At 42.4% G+C, this 16,769-nt stretch overlaps 1 protein-coding gene across 5 annotated transcripts in view; it reads right to left on the reverse strand.

Moving 5' to 3' along the window:
* Positions 1-16,769, reverse strand: part of KCNJ16 (potassium inwardly rectifying channel subfamily J member 16) — a 44,595-nt gene that overhangs the window by 2,530 nt on the left and 25,296 nt on the right. For 3 of the 5 annotated variants that reach the window (XM_032870741.1, XM_032870743.1, XM_032870740.1), the window contains exon 2: positions 711-879. The exons of the other annotated variants lie outside the window; for them this stretch is intronic. The gene's annotated coding sequence lies outside the window, so the exon portion shown is untranslated. The remainder of the gene's footprint in view (positions 1-710; positions 880-16,769) is intronic. 5 annotated transcript variants of the gene reach the window in all.

Raw genomic sequence — 16,769 nt, forward strand, 5'->3', positions numbered from 1 at the left:
ATTCAATCTTTAAAAGATCAAGGCAGAACATACAGTTCCTAGTGCTTTTATCATCCCTAGAATAGGCCCATGGTTTTCCCAGATCAAGTCTGAAAGTAAGTTTTAAAAATTCAATGTTAAGTGGTCTTGAGTTATTTCTATGCCAAAAAAAAAAAAAAAAAGTCATTGTAGCCCAGTGGTTTAGTAATTATTAGAATATGCTTTCCACACACCCTGCCTCTGCTAGATAAGGGAAGGAAGGATAAGGAGGGAGAAAAGAGGTCCCACTAAAGGATCCAGCCCACGCTGCAGAGAAACTAGTCAGAGTCAATACTGCGGCTGACATCGAGACCCACTCGCCTTTGAAACTGACCATTGAGGAATTTAATCACAAAGCTCTTATCTGACACCTTCCCTGAAAAAGGGAGGAAAGGGTTAATTTCCTTCCAGTCAATAAGAATCACTTTTCTTCTTCTTCAGGGATCAGGCCCACTTCACAATAAACACTTTGTTTGATGGACCACTGCAAGGATGAACTCTGCTTTCAGCCAAAAAATCCTGTAAAGCCTGCGCAAGTTTCTCTCCGTCCATCCACACGCCCCCGCCACTCTGCCCACTAGACCTGCGGATTTGCTTTGACTAGTTACATCTCCGCCTTTGTCCTCAGCTGGGTTTTGGAGGAGATGGTTGTATAATTTCAGGATGTGACCCCGGGCTGACAAAATGCTTACCGGAATGTCGGATGTTAAATGGTTCCACAAATTTGGCCCACAACATGTATCATTCTTGTAGGTTCCTGTTCCATTTGTCATCCAATGACCCTTGACAACAACAAGAAGCTGCTCAAGGTTTCTGGGTCTTCATTCTCTCACCCGACCATTGGAGGCATGAGAATGGGACCTATTATAATCAAAGGCCCATATGATTTCAAATTTAAAAAGTAGATTTCGAGATAGAATTGTTTCCTTGTTAAATGCTCCCAACCTTGTTCCTTAAAGGGAACGGCACACACTGTGGGAGTCTGAGAATAAGAAAGTGCAGTTCATAAATCAAGAGCTACTGTGTGACTCTGCTCTTTTCTGCTGCCAGAAGAAAAAAAGAAAGGTTTTTATTTGAAACGGCATGCAGTGTGAATTCCGGTGGTGCCAACAACTGTTATAAACAAACCATTTTAAAAACACCTTCAACGTTATGCTAATTGGGGAACGGATTTTCAATTAATACAAGCCGTAACTGAGCAAATTTGAGGATGTGGAAAGTCTATTTCTGAATAGTGTAATAGATTCAGGGATACACCTTATGGCTGTGAGAATTCTGCCCTAAACCCACCATGCCCTGTGTCCCCACCATGGCCCACCATGTTGAATTGATCATCCATTCATTTCAACTTATGCAGACAAAAGCTTTCATAATCTGTTCTAGTGCAGACCCTTGATTGATCTTTGATTTTTCTTTTAAGATTTTATGTATTTATATGACAGACAGAGATCACAAGTAGCCAGAGAGGCATGCAGAGAGAGAGAGGAGGGGAAGCAGACTCCCCACTGAGCAGAGAGCCTGATGCGGGGCTTGATCCCAGGACCCTGAGATCATGACCTGAGCTGAAGGCAGAGGCTTTAACCCACTGAGCCATCCAAGCGCCCCAATCTTTGATTTTTCCAACCAGGTAAATGATACACTTTTGAAAAGATGATGGTCTTTAAGCTAAAGGCCGGATTTTAACCAAACTAATTGTATCAAGTCTTAATCATTTCTCAGATTACCCAATGAGCAAAGAATTTTACGGACACTCTTTTGTCAAAATGACTAGACAAACTATTTGTTAATCTGTTTCATACATTGTGTTCATTTGTACACTTTTTCCCTTGTTTTCTTTTTTTTTTTTTTTTAAGATTTTACTTATTTATTTGACAGAGAGGGAGAGGTCACAAGTAGGCAGAGCAGCAGGCAGAGAGAGAAGGGAAAGCAGGCTCTCCGCCGAGCAGAGAGTCCGATGTGGGGCTCAATCCCAGGACCCTGAGATCATGACCTGAGCCAAAGGCAGAGTCTTTAACCCACTGAGCCACCCAGGCGCCCCTTCCCCTTGTTTTCTATTAAATGATAGAGAAGACTGGCCAATTGCGTGGACATTCTGTGTGTAACACTGGTGTTACTTAGAATTAAAACCTGGCTTTCCAAACACCTCCATGCTTTCATAATCATCTTGTCACTTCCCATTCTGTCCCGAAAAAGCATTTGCAACCTTCCTCCTTCTGCATTTCTCTTTGCATGCTGTTCTCCTTACCCTCTAGAAACTGATAGTGGCTATTTCATTGGGGATAAAATTCCTCTTTTTATTAAAAATGGGAATCTGGGGGCACCTGGGTGGCTCAGTGGATTAAGCCTCTGCCTTCAGCTCGGGTCATGATCTCGGGGCCCTGGGATCGAGCCCCATATCGGGCTTCCTGCCCAGCGGGGAGCCTGCTTTCCCCCTCTCTCTGTCCGCCTCTCTTCCTAATTGTAATCCCTCCTGCTGTCAAATAAATAAATATATTTTGAAAAAAAAAAATGGGAATCTGAACACTGCAATGACAAAATCGTGGAATATAAAGTACGGAAGGAAATGCAGAATTTGCAGTTCCCCTTTGTACCAGTTTCAAAGTATTCTGCAGGTGGTTAATGGCCAAGGCAGAAGAAAGACCGTGACTTCGTTGTCATGATAAGGAGTTCTAATATAGAGGTGGCTAGAGTGAGGGGAGAGGCAGGGTCAGCATGGTGCGTCATTTCCCGAGATCTCGTTGTACTAACTTCAGATATTAAAAATAAATAAATAAAAGCTTCTTAATCGACTTGCACTGGTGGGACCTGCTTTTAGTCCTCTAGATCTTTGTATGGATTCAAGGAGAAACCTTTACTGATTTAGCATGTTTCCAACGGGCTACACACATGACAGAATATTTTCAGCAAAACAAGTGACCGACCTGAGTATCTGTCCTCATTTCTCAGTATGGGAAGTGCCTTAATCAGACTCACCCATTCGACAGCAAACCCTCTGTCATTTGCCTATATCCTCTCAAATTCAGCTCTTTTACTAAGCAGAATACACTCGCGGGTAATTCTTCAAACTAAAACTTTTCATTAGCACGTTGAAGGTACAACAAAATGGATAAAACTCTAGAAAAATCCCATGTCAACTTCAAAAATAAAATCCGATCTTGTCTCTAGCGTCTGCTTACTATAAATATATTAATAGGGATACAAATTGTCTGGGTAATTTGAGACACACCACAAATAATGCTCTAAATACCTCTGGTGAAACTCAATTATTCATGCCCAGGGCCTGTGATATTAACAAGTATCATCTTTAGCATGTCGCTGATTTACATGAAGTCCTTGGGAATCAAGTTACTTTCCTGGCGACCGTGAGATGAGATAAATTGTAGTGGACACTTGAGAGCTGAGGAGGCAGAGTGTAGAAAGGATGGCCTAGATTCTGTGTGCAAGTCATTGTCTTTGGGGACTGGCTTGGGTGCAGTTCTGTGGTTCGTGGAGAGGCCTGAGCAGGGGGTGGCTGGCTGGTAGTGAGAGGAGATGTCATCAGATGGCACTTGTGGGTGGGCCCTGGTTGCTAAGGAGGAAAGAAAGAGGGGTGTTAATGGGATGGGACAGAACCCAAACAAGTTGGGGTTATTTTGCTCCAAACCTGTCCCACAACTTATTGCCTTGGAATTAAGCCTGAGCCTTGTGTTGCCTGGAATCATCATAAAGAGACTCAGACACAGTTAGGTGGAGCTCTTCCTTTAGCCACCGACCACCTGCTTCACTCAGAGCCCACTAGATGCTGCCCAGACGTCTCCAAATAGACCCTGTCTCCCGCATGGCAAACAGTGTCTCCTTTGTTGACATCCTATGGTGTGCTCGTGTTTCTTCTCAGCTGCTCAGAGCAGGTCTCTGGTTAAGCTACAGCCTTTGACCTCTCTGTTCTCTTCTCCCTCCCAACCCCAGCCTCCAACTCTGGTCCAAATCCTCAAGGACAAAGACCTTTACCTCTTTCCTGATATAATTCTACAATTTCTCCTGAAGCTGGGGCGCCTGGGTGGCTCAGTGTAGGTTAAGTATCTGACTCTTGATTTCCAGCTCAGGTCCTAATCCTTGGGTTGTGAGATCAAGCCCCACATCAGGCTCCGAGCTGGGCTTGGAGCCTGCTTAAGATTTTTCCTCTCCATCTCCCCCTCCCTCTCTCTAATTAAAAAAAAAAAAATATGTGCCAGTTTATGATAGGGAAGGGACTCTCAACTATATTAACAATTGAACTGAATCCAGAGCTGGGAAGGAGAAGAAGAAATCTGGTTTTACAGCATTGCGAGTAATTATCTGGAGAGCCTCTTTCTAGCTCATTTTTTTTCTTAAGTAATATCTACATCCTAACCATAAATCCTGCTGCATCCCAAAAGATGCTGTGTTTTATAAAGAAGTAGGAAAAATTTAGAGGCTGGGAGTATGTCTCCCCATTTTTCTGGTATGTCAAGATCATACCAAAGTAATAAGAATTATAATTCTACATTATCTTGCCTTAAAAACAAATTGCCTTCAGAAGCAATTGTCTGAAATAAAACATGTTTGGGTCTTGCAGAGAAATCAGGAATTGGGAGGCAGATTCCAGTTCCAGGGCTGTCCCCAACATCCTGAGTGGCTTAGGAAAGTAACTCTTCTCTGAACCTCAGTGTCCTCATGCCTGAATCAGGGATAAGAGTACCTATGTTGGGACGCCTGGGTGGCTCAGTTGGTTGGACGACTGCCTTCGGCTCAGGTCATGATCCTGGGGTCCTGGGATCAAGTCCCACATCGGGCTCCCAGCTCCATGGGGAGTCTGCTTCTCCCTCTGACCTTCTCCTCGCTCATGCTCTCTCTCACTGTCTCGCTCTCAAATAAATAAATAAAATCTTTAAAAAAAAAAAAAAAAAAGAGTACCTATGTTACTGAGTGACAATGAGTCTGAGTGAGATAAGGACCGGGAAGCCATCTTTCACTGGGCCAAGATCATAGTAATTATTCAAGAATTGTTGAATGAATCAGAATCCTACGAGGGCTCAGTTTCCCCCTCTATAAAATACCAGAGCTTCTGCTTGTACCCTGTCAAAGAGCTCTCCACTTGCATGACACAAGACTGACAAAGTGGCTCCCAGTAGACATTTCTATTTAAGCTCAGGGGTGGCACCATTGTTTCCTACCACTAAAGCAGGTGGCCCAGTTCTCTGCCTCTCCACTAGCTCCCCAAAGCTCAAGGGCCCAGATCATTTTGCTTTCCTTTTCACAACTTTCACCAAATGGGAAATCCCCTATTCCTTGTCCTCAACACACACGCACACACACACACACATCCCTCTCCCCTAACACACACACACACACACACACACGCGCACACACACACACACACACACATTTATACACATGCTTTCAACTCATTTTTTAAAATGTATTGCTTAAAAAGAAATTGTATCACTCTTTCCTCTGAGCAACGAAGCTAAAGGAAACAAGCCCGACAAGCTTGGCAAAGTTACCAGGTTAGAGAAATTCACAGGATGGTTATCATGTTTATTCTTTGTCTTAAGTGGTATGGGCACGTTTTACCAAGATGGTTCTGAAGGTTTCTCTTGTTTTTATCATGATAATCAGCCCATCCCGGTCTTGGCTGGAGGCCAGCCTGAGTTGCTCAGAACTTATTTTGAGCTGTATCTGGGTTGGTTGCAGAAGCTGGATATCATGAGGTCTTACGTCCTTTTAAAGACCACAGTTCAATTTCCTCTCGGTGTAGAAGGTTCCCCAGGGATCTCTAAAGCTCTCCAATGAGAATTCGTTGCTAAGTGTTTTCATTCTTGTTTTGTTTAGTCATTCATTCATTTTTTTTTTTAATTGAGCCCTTACTGTGTTCCAGAGTCATCCACTTTAGAGAATTAGTAGGAGTCCTACCTCTGTGGAACGTGTCTTTGTGGGCTGTCGAAATGAAGTATTAAGTCAGAGAATGGCTGGAGGGAGGAGGGAGGTTGCCTTCTGGGCAGGGTGATCAGAGAGCCTTTGGTAAAGGACTTGATCTCTAAGTGAGAGCAGGCTCTTCACTGCTCCTGCCTGTGGCCGTCGGTAAACATGTTCTCAACTCCGGCCTTGTTCTCTGTCCCATTTTGTTTGTTTGAGACACAGTCACTATCTAGATGTTACTATCTCGCTATTTCCAGGTGTAGTCTGACGGCTGCGCCCTTTGTTCTAAGCTAATTGTAAGGCCTGGTTCTCACAAGAACCTATCATTACAGGAATTCATCTGCATTTTATCATTTGAAATCAGGCTTCCCTGATCAGGTAAAAACCTGGTTTTACCTGGTCTACATAACACCCTTCTAACTCATCTCTTGCCACTTGCATCCAGAGCCATAGTTCTGACCTGAGATGTAAATAACCCTTCCTGCTACTGTAGATCCCATCCCAGCTCCCTATTACGGTTGGTCCTGCATTAGCGTTGTTAAAGGACAAAAGTATGGGGATCGAAGACTTGGATTCTAGTCATGGTTCTACCACATCTCAACTGCATCCCACAAATATCTTTCAGCTTCATTTATTTATTTTAAAGCATAGGGACAGTGCTTGACCCTCTCAAAACCTTTTGGTAGGGAATGAAAGGCATAATATAAACGAGTACCCGCACCAGCACCTTGCAAACTGTCCTTATTTATAGCCTCTGTTGAACCCCTGTTTAACCCTTAACTTGAATACATAGTTCTCCTCTGTTTCTTGCCATAGCTTATAATACTGGGCCTTTATCTAGTCTGGGAGAGACGGCTGTCTGAGCTACAATCTGAGAAATAAATACAAGTTAACCAAATAAGAAGAAAGAGAAAAAGAGTTTCCCAGGCAGAGGAACAGCATTTGCAAAGGCCAGGTGACTCAAGGATGCATAGGGCATGCTTTCCAAAGAACTGAATTTGGGCCATGGGGGGCGGGGGTGGGGTGCGTGGAGAGTCGATGCTGGGAAGAGAGAGACAGAACGTAAATAAGTAACCTGGGAGGGAGAATTTAAGATTTGGGTCTTTTTCCCAAGAGCAATAAAAGCAATCGAAGCACCTTCACCAAGAGCACTGCATTACATTTCCATTTTTAAAAAGAACACTCTGGCGATCCAGTGGAAAATCGGTTGGAGAAATTTAAAAGCCGATGCGGGGAGCAGCCCAGGAAGGCATTTCAATGATCAAGTAAGAGACGATGCTGGCGAGGATTAGGAAGATGCAGTGGAAGTGGAAGAAGCCACTTCGCACCGGCGTGTTTCTTCACCTGCTCCTGGAGCAGAGTCACATGACCTTGGAGGGACCAATCAGAACTTCGCAAGCAAGACGGCCTCTTGCGGCAGGGATGCAGGGATGCGGGATGCAGGGATGCAGGGATGCAGGGATGCTGGAGCCTGTTATTCCAGGCAGATACACGGAGTCAAGAGGCTACTGGTGTGGCAGGGCATCTATGTTGCTCCAGAGAAGGGCCCAAGTCACAGCTCTAGGGAAGGCAGTCCCCGAGATAAGATCTCCATTTTGTCCTGCCCCCTGCTTCTGCTCCTATCAGGTTTTCTCTTTTCTCCCTTCCTTCGATGTTATAAGTTACCTGTTACCTTTCCTATAATGTTTTTGTCTGCTTGTGATACCCAGGGATAGTTTTCATCACTTGAAAGAGGGAAAATTCAGTTAAAAATCTGTCTCATTGTTTTTTTTTCTATTTTTTTAAAGATTTTATTTATTTATTTGATAGAGATCACAGGTAGGCAGAGAGGCAGGCAGAGAGAGAGGAAGAAGCAGGCTCCCTGCTGAGCAGAGAGCCTGATGTGGGGCTCAATCCCAACATCCTGGGATCACAACCTGAGCCGAAGGCAGAGGCTTTAACCCACTGAGCCACCCAGGCACCCCTTCACTGGCATTTTAAAAACATCTCCCAGATGCAAGCGTATGGTCTGGTCATCACATAACCCAGCAGCAAGTCCTGTGGGCTCAACTTCAAGGCATATCTTAAATCTGATCATGTCTCCTGGTAGTCAAAACCCCCATGTCTTCAGTGGACCCCTAAGAGATCTTCTCTTTCTGCCCTTGTTGTACTTCAATCTACCCTTTTTAAAAATAAAATCAAAACATGTCACTCTCCTACTTAAAACCCTCCAGCATCTTCCCAGTCTTCTCAGGGCAATTAGAGGAATTTGCATAATCTGTATTGTATACAGAGCAGCTACCTCTGACCTTGCCCACCTCTAGAAATTACCTCCTACCATTCCCCTTCCACTCTTCACTCTCTAGCATCACTGTGTTTCCCTCTTTCACTAACACAAAGGTCCAAAAATTATAGTCTAAGGGCGAAATCCAGCTCACTGGTCACTTTTGTAAAGTTTTATTGGAAGACAACATTCAGATGATGATTTATAAAATTGTCTGCAGCTTCTTACTGTCACAATACCACTGCAGACTTGAGTGGTAGCAACAGAAACAATGTGGTTCACAAAGCCAAAATATTTGTGATCTGACTCTTTACAGAAAAAAAAATCTGCTAAGTTCCACTCTCATGAACAAGGCTTTTCCTGCCTCAGGACCTTTGTACTTCCTTTTCTGCCCATGTGGCTTATCATCACTGAAGTCTCCTCTTCAATGTCACCTTTTCAGAGACGCCATGTCTGATGAGGAGTTAAATGAAAATCCTCCCCCACGTCCTTATTTTCTGGATCATAAACATGACTTTCATTTCAAAATGCTTGCCATGACTGGATGATGACTTGTTTGTTGGCTGGACGGCCCCATGGAATAGATTATAGCTTCCATGATAAAAGATCCCCTTGCCTTCTTTTCCACTGTATCCCCAGCACCAGAGAAACACGTGGATTTCAGGTACTCACTAAATAGACATTGAAGGAATAAGCTAATACATCCTTAATGAGATTTTCATCCCAGTAAAAGAATCAGTAAAATAATTTAACAATTCCTAGAATTGTTAAAACATCAATGCTGACAGTTCTGCAAACATCAGCTCTTGGTTCCTTCTATTTACCTTGTCTCTCCCCTGTCCTAGCCACCAGTTCACACATAGTTTAAAAAAAAAAAAAATACTGTTTACTTCAGGTTAGTAGCTTCCCTAGTATGATAATTCCCGTAATCATGCTGCAGAACTCTGGAAATCTGGAGTTGGGAAGGAAAATGAGCTTGGCATTAAGAAGTATTTTGTAAAGTCTATTAAAGCAACAACTGAATTATTAGCAATGTGGTACTCCCAACACTGATGCATGTAATTATATCGTCATATTAAAGATATGCTCAAATATAATATATATTGTACTATTTAATTTGAGCTGTTTCTGGAGGTAAGCCTGCATAAAGTGACAGTAGTCTAGGGCTTTGTTACAGCCTCTGATCCAAAAACTCCATTTGTGGCAGTTTATCCTAAAGAAATCCTCTTGGATGAGCATAGTGATGGTTACTAGTGTAACTAATTTGTACCACTATTTGTAGTAGCAAATTTTGGCCCTGACCTCGCCCTCTAATAAGTGTGGGATTGCTTCATAGGTAATGGTACAATCAGAACATTACTCGTTACTTTTAACATAGCCATTAAAAGTGCAGGAGTAGAATGAGAAACAACTTGAAACATATCGTCAGGTGGAAAAAAATAAAACAGGACTAAAACAAAACAAAACAAAAACAGCTTGCATTATATATATATACATATATATATATATATATATATATATATGTATATATATATTTTAATAACAGAAAACTACATGACAGAATGTCAATTGTGGCCCTCTATTTGGTCTGATTAATTTTTTGCTCTTCTTTTTCCTTATTTATATTTTATAGTGAACATGCGTTGCTTTAGCAAAGAGGAAAAAACAGCTAATTTCAGTTGGTACCAATTCTGAGTCTCCACAAAGGGAAAGCAAACCAATAGCAATCTAAAAGCATTTATTAGGGCCTTTAAAAGGCAACTATAAATAGCCCAGAGAGGCAGACAGTGCCACAGACGTTTAAAGTCAGACATGGATGCTGTAATTTTTGTTGGAACAATTCACAGAAACAAATATAGTGACATTTAATTCATCTAAGTAAAACCAGATCTCATTTAAAACAAGGGGGGGTGGGTGGGATGGAGGGAATCGGGTCAGATTTGGCCACTGGAGACCAATTGCAGAATTCATGAAAACAGTTGGTAACAAATCAGGGATACATAAAGCAGAGTTAAAATTAAACAGGGATCAGATGCAATCCTTCTTCTCAGTGCCCCCTTTTCTCCCTTCCCCATTCCAAAACATATTAAACTGTTAATATCTTCATTTCTTGGCTGGCTATCCCAAAGTCTGTTTTAGGCATCTTTCTTTTATCTTAATATTTTCAATAACTTTGGAAAGAAAATGTTAAAAGTTGTGCTATTTTGCAACTTTACTACTTTAAGGCCTATGTTGTTAGATTTTAAGACCCAGGGAAATGGTCCTTTGAAATGGGTGGATTTGAGAAGGGAGGTCAGATGTTTGTGATGTAGATTTGCCTATATAGGTGGCCCTAGCCAGTTCTTAATAATTCATTTTCATGAACTCCAAAACTTCATTAAGACACCTCGCCAAGCAATACAGTACAGTAGTGTTGCTTCAAGTATTGTCTACCACCAACCCGATGGGAAAATCCTAGGGGAGCACATTACACTTGCAACCACTGGGCTTCAACACAATAATTTTGATCCCTTCCCCCCGACCCCAGCCCCAGCTGATTCCTATATCTTTTTTTTTTATATTTTATTTATTTATTTGACAGACAGAGATCACAAGTAGGCAGAGAGGCAGGCAGATGGGGGAGGGGGGGAAGCAGGCTTCCTGCTGAGCAGAGAGCCGGATGCGGGGCTTGATCCCACGACCCTGGGATCATGACCCGAGCCGAAGGCAGAGGCCTTAAACCACTGAGCCACCCAGGCGCCCCCCTATATATCTTCAAGATAGAGATCTACTACCTTAGAGTTTCAAGAATTGAAACACTGAGATGGAGTTCAGATATCTGTTTAATCTTTAGTGAGACTAGGCACTTGTGCAAAAGTTACTCAAACTCTTTGAGCCCCGATTTGCCCATCTGAAAATTGCAAATCATACAACTGCCATGAGGATTAAAGGAAGCTGTGTCCCCAAGTCTCCTTTCACGGTGTTGGTGCTTAATAGGTATTTAATTTCAGTGCTTCTAGTTATGACTACAGTCCATTCAAGTACAGATCTAAATGATGAGAGAGAGGCTGCCATTTTCTTTAACCATAAATTATTAGACGGGCAATTTCCCAGACTTATTTAAAAGTTCCCTTCTAGCATCTAATTGTCTGGACATAACCTTTAGGGAGGCATGGCAGAGCTGCCCAGAGAAGCCACAAGTATCATTAGGAATAGGAGTCATTATGGACTAGTGACCCACCTTGCTTTCTAAATCTCAGGTTACCTATGACTGACCTTTAGTAGCTCCCCTATAGTTTGGTTCGGGAGCTGCTTTGGTTGACCCTAGCTGGGCATTCCAAAACAAATGTCATCTATGAAAAACACAAGTGCCATGACTTTTGACCTTCTTCCAGTTTGGTATTTATGGTATTCCAAAAGAAAACCTAGTCCTATCTCTGCTGGCATTTTCCCATTTTGAGTAAACTGCCTGCAAATTGTCCGCTTTGGGAATTTACAGAGAATCTATTGATTGTCCTATTCAGTCTTCTGGGAATCACTGAACTCCTACATATGATTTGCCAGAAGACTAGGAACGGCCTGAATAGTGTGTACAAGGTCTCTACCCTTTAAATGATCGACTTTCTTTCTACCTTAAACTGTCAAAATGAAAACTCAGGACATCTTCATTGAGGAGCAAAATAAAGCAACTGTTATTGGCTGTTATCTCCATTTCCACTCTCCCTCGTGGATACAGATACATTGAGAAAAGGTCTTTAAAATGCAAGACAAAAGAACTCCCTGGAAAGACTCAGATAGATAGCCTATTAAGGCAGTACCTTAAGCTTGGTGTTGCCTATCACAAGAGATGAGCTTTCTATTATTCTGTGTCTTTCAAGGGCACTTGACAAAAAAGCATTGCCACTGACTGCAGATAATAGAAGATTTAAGTAGCTGTTGGAAGTTAGAGCATTTGATAGACTCTTACATTTCTATGTATGTCATTTTACATGTTTTCTCCACCAGTTATAGTTCTGTCTCTACTACAGTTGTTATAGAAGCAGAATGAATCATCCTACCCTGAGTTGGAAGGTTTAATTCTATTATCTGTGAGTGCCTATGCAAACAGAAGTGACCCACATTAGTAATAGTTCTCTTACAAAGAGAAGTGATTTTATTCCAAGTATATTTTTCTTGATGGGCACTAGGGCTCAGTGTGGGGCATGCTAAGATATTTGAACCTTCATTGTAAGAAACTGTTTCATTTAGCTAAACTATACTAATGCCTGTAATGAGCTAGGAAAAAAAATCGTGGAAACAAGTTTTGTGTATTCTTCAGTTCGATTAACATTCAACTATATCTGAGGCATTGTGAGGGCTATTATGAAGAGTATGAGGATGGTTACTGCCCTGAAGGAGCCTCCATCTTGCCCAGTATACCACAGACATCTGGTCAACCCACGGGAGTGTGGAGGTATCTGTGGTAGAATAACAAAGTGGCGTTATGCTGTAGATCCAAAAGAAATGTGGTTGGGTTTGAGACCTTCCCAGCCTCTAACATGCAAAGGTGCTTCTCCAGCATTTCACTTTTATGGTTAAGCTTTGACTTTCTAAGCTAATGAAGGAAGATGTTGCTATAGATAAGTCACAGGAGGAAAACAATGAGAAATCGATTTGCATTTGGCTTCGAATAAATCATATGCTTTGGAAAGAATGCCCCATTTCTGTACTTTGCAGGCTATTAAAATGATTTTTCTGTTCCCTGAATTCAAGCTATCAGACAGGCAGGATGTAATCAAGGGGAACATTCTGGGCAGCTGAGCAAAAGGCAGTTTAGGAATTTTTATCTTTAATTTCTTGGGCTAATTCATCCAGCAGATAATCTGCCTATGGAAATTTAAGTGGTGCTTGGCTTGAACAAATAGATTTCCCACATCCAAATCCAAATTCATTCTTTGCCAAGAATGTACACAGCATAGCTATATGTAAGAAGGTTTCCAATGTGTTTTGAAAATTCAACAATTTTTAGCTACTGATTTTATCAAAAATTATTCACGTAATTTTAATTGTAGCCAACATGGTCTCCTTTTATTTGAGACTGATTGGAGGAGGGGTGGAAATGAATGCTTTCTCTGGTAATATAATTACCTTTTGCTTCAACTTCATAAAAATGCCACTTTGCACCCGTGTCTGGTAGATAACATTTACAAAAAACTCATTCAACAGATGAGCCTTGGCAGTACTGCAGAAATTTAAAATCTTAATGGAAAGAATATGCTATGAACTAAAATAGCTTTTTCCATTCATAGAGTTTAGGAGCAGAGGAAGAAATACTGGGTTTTAACTGAGAAATGTAAACATCATTGACATTTGAACTTCCAAATTTCATGTAACTTTATAGAGAGACAGATTGGATGCCCTCATTGAAAAAAAAATTATAAACCAATCCTCAAAGGCAGATTTTCAACAACTTGTGAATAGGCTCATGCCAGCTTCCATATCCACAAACATTTAAGAAAGGAAACATAATAGGCTGAGGGAGTATTTGTCCTGTTAGTCACTCATAGTTGGGTAAATGGCACTAAAATCTCGTGAAAACCAAAGGCCCCACCCCTTCCTCTCCAGCACCACCAACGCAGAACTTCCCCTTGGGTCTTGGGTTCTTGGACCCAGGCTTGCCTTGGCAACACAAGATCTATGCCTGTGCTATCAAGCAATACTGATCTCCACTTGCTCTTCCCAGCAGTGCCCTTCATGTCCTCTATCCTGGTCATCTGAATCAAAGAAAACTCTTCGTATGGAAACAACACATTGGGATTTGTGGTCTTGCCCGTGTGTAAGCATATTTCCCTCATCCTTTTCCCCAAGGAGATTTTACTGTCAGTTCAGTAGACCAACACTAATAAAAATCTCAGCTATCAAAACAGTGATGGCCAGGAAGTCAAAGAGTACCACTAAGGAGCTCAGTGTGGTGCCACCTTGAAGGTCCAGCCAATAGGCAATTTGTGATGCTAATCAAGGTTTCTCTGTGTTCTTTCCACCTCTACTTTTAATGACATCTTCCCTTCAGTCCAGCTGGATCTTTTCTTTAAGAGTCTCAAAGATGTGTCATCCTCCGTTCATCCTAACAACCATCTCAAAAAGCAAGTTTTATTATATCCTTTGTTTTGCAAATTAACAAACTAAGGCTTAGAGTAATGAGGTTGTTGACTAAACAAGTAGGCTTCAGCCCAGGGCTCCATAACCAGGTTATAAGTGGTGCATAAAGGTGAATGTCATGCTCTTGGATGTGCATGTTTTTTGTCTATAAGGCTCAAACCAGATCTTCTAGAATTGGGGAGATTGTGTACTATTCCTGAAGGTCCAAACACCAGGGTTGTAGGGAAACATTTCAGCATCTGTGGTTGTTTTTAAGCTTTCCTGAGATGTATGTACCCATTCTACAGATAAGATCAGCCCTTGATGTGCACTCCAGGATACCAAGATAATCCTACCTCATCGAACCATTAAGAAGTGTCAGCAAGGAAAGAAACCAAAGGAAATTCAGAGCTGGAGTGGGGGGTTGTTGGGGAATGCTGTCAATGAGAGCTTATTGGGCGCTGCCTTTTCATGGAGAGGAATGTTTCCAATTGTGAGATTACACCATCCGTGGGTGGGCTTGTTGGCTTTGGACGCCCTTTGGAATGAAGCCAGTGTTTGAACACAAAGGGAAAAACAATCCAGTGTGGATGATGTCACAGAGCATCCTGAGGAAAGCAGCAAGGATAACGCTTCCTACTGCTTGGATCCAGAGAACACAGATTAGTTCGGTATGAATTCCTTGTGCAGCCAGTAGCTTGGCTCTTATGGAGGGATCCGTCCTAATCATAAAGTCTCAGCCCTGGAGAGGAGGGTGTGTGGGTGTCAGTCTGATTCCTGATCTGTGAGTTAGAAAATCAGTTCTCCTACCTCCCCTCCACACACGCTCTTGATTGTTTACGAATCCCTCTAAGAAGGAAAAGGCCATTTCCACTGGGGAAGACAGGACTCGGGCTTACTCTCCTCAAGGACACTTTCAAACTCTGATCAGAGATCTGCCTTCTCATATAATAATGGTGATTATTAGATATGGGAGGGTGGGTGTAGGGAAGAGGGACCCAAAACAAAAGGGGCTTTTTGTCAGTGGCAGACAGGCAACAGTAAATTAAAGAGACATTCATGCCCTAACCAATGACTGAGGACAGTCTATTTGTCAGGTCAAATCAGAGATGAAAGAATATCTATGTATTGTAAATATTTTTACATTGTCTGTGTATTTTTGATATCTTATCTTAAAAAGAAAACCAAACCAAACCAAAACAACACAACATTCTGGCTGGCTGGGGAGACACTTCCCCTCCAGGGCTAGGGAATTCTTTGAGCTAACAAAAGACCCAGCCTGGAACATGCTTCTGATTATAAAAACCAACTGATGCAGAGCCCTATCTCCTCCATCTGACCCGTCCATTCAAGGAGGCAATATTCTTCTGTCTTCGTCATCCCACAGCCAAGTATCAAGCTGCTAAGGTCAAACTCCCATAGCCCCAAGCCCACCAAAATTATTTACACTAACAGAGCCTAACCTATGCGTCCTGTACTGCCTTGCTTTTCCCACACAAATCCCTATAAAGGTCATGGCTTCGACACTCCCCTTGCTCCTGTCTTCTATCTTCTGACCACCCTGGCATCTTTCCCTTGTGGTCCCATGCTATGCACTGAACCTCCTGTCTTGAGGGCCTGTGAGAAGAATGTATTGCCCATTATAGGCCAGAGAGTTTAGGTAGAAGTAGCACCTTCCACTATGGAGAGGTATCTTATAACATTGTAGGTGAATGATAGCATATCCTGAGTCTTCTGTCTTGAGGGTATTGGCCAAGGTTGACCAAGCAGCTGGTGGTAGAGTACAGCAGCCATAGCTTCTTGCTCTCAGTATGTGGGTCTAGGAGGCTACAAGGGTCACCTTGAATGGCTGTGAGCACTAACTTAGGGAGAAGATGGCAGGACCCTTCCAAGTATCAAATCAGATATATGCAGATCTAGGTAATACGACGGCCAGACTATTAAGGTCAAAGCTAAGGACTTAGGATTTCCACTGGAGTGGGGCACAGGCTGTGCTTGGAGGCAAGCCCAGGTACGCAACTGCAGAAGGACACAGCTTTAGCTGAGCTGCTGGAGGAGAGTAAGGAGAGAAAAGAATTACAGCTAATGGGCTGGAGGAGAGTAAAGAGAGAAAAGAATTACAGTTAATCACTTAACAGCCACCCATGGAGGGGCCAAGGGACAATAAGGAAGGGAACACACAGAGGTGGGGAATTTAAGAGAAGTGAGACAAGGTAGCAGGTACAGACTCCAGCAGGCAAGCATGACACATTAAAGAGGGAATGCCCAAAGTCACTGGGCTCTAGGTGGGGAGCTGGGGTTCAGGATCTGGGCTCCAGACTGAGAAAGGATGAGGGTCAGATACAACCCTCAGCCTGAAAAGAAAGACATCTTAAGTGCCAGACACTCTATGTCCATGTATCTGTTTTTATTTTTCCCCAAATTCTGACAACAAGTTATCAGCATCAACCCAATGTTAAGGATGCAGAGTTAAAGC

Source organism: Lontra canadensis, unplaced genomic scaffold (assembly GCF_010015895.1).
Source record: "Lontra canadensis isolate GAN:19392208 unplaced genomic scaffold, GSC_riverotter_1.0 scaffold41, whole genome shotgun sequence".
In the NCBI taxonomy this organism is placed as follows: domain Eukaryota; kingdom Metazoa; phylum Chordata; class Mammalia; order Carnivora; family Mustelidae; genus Lontra; species Lontra canadensis.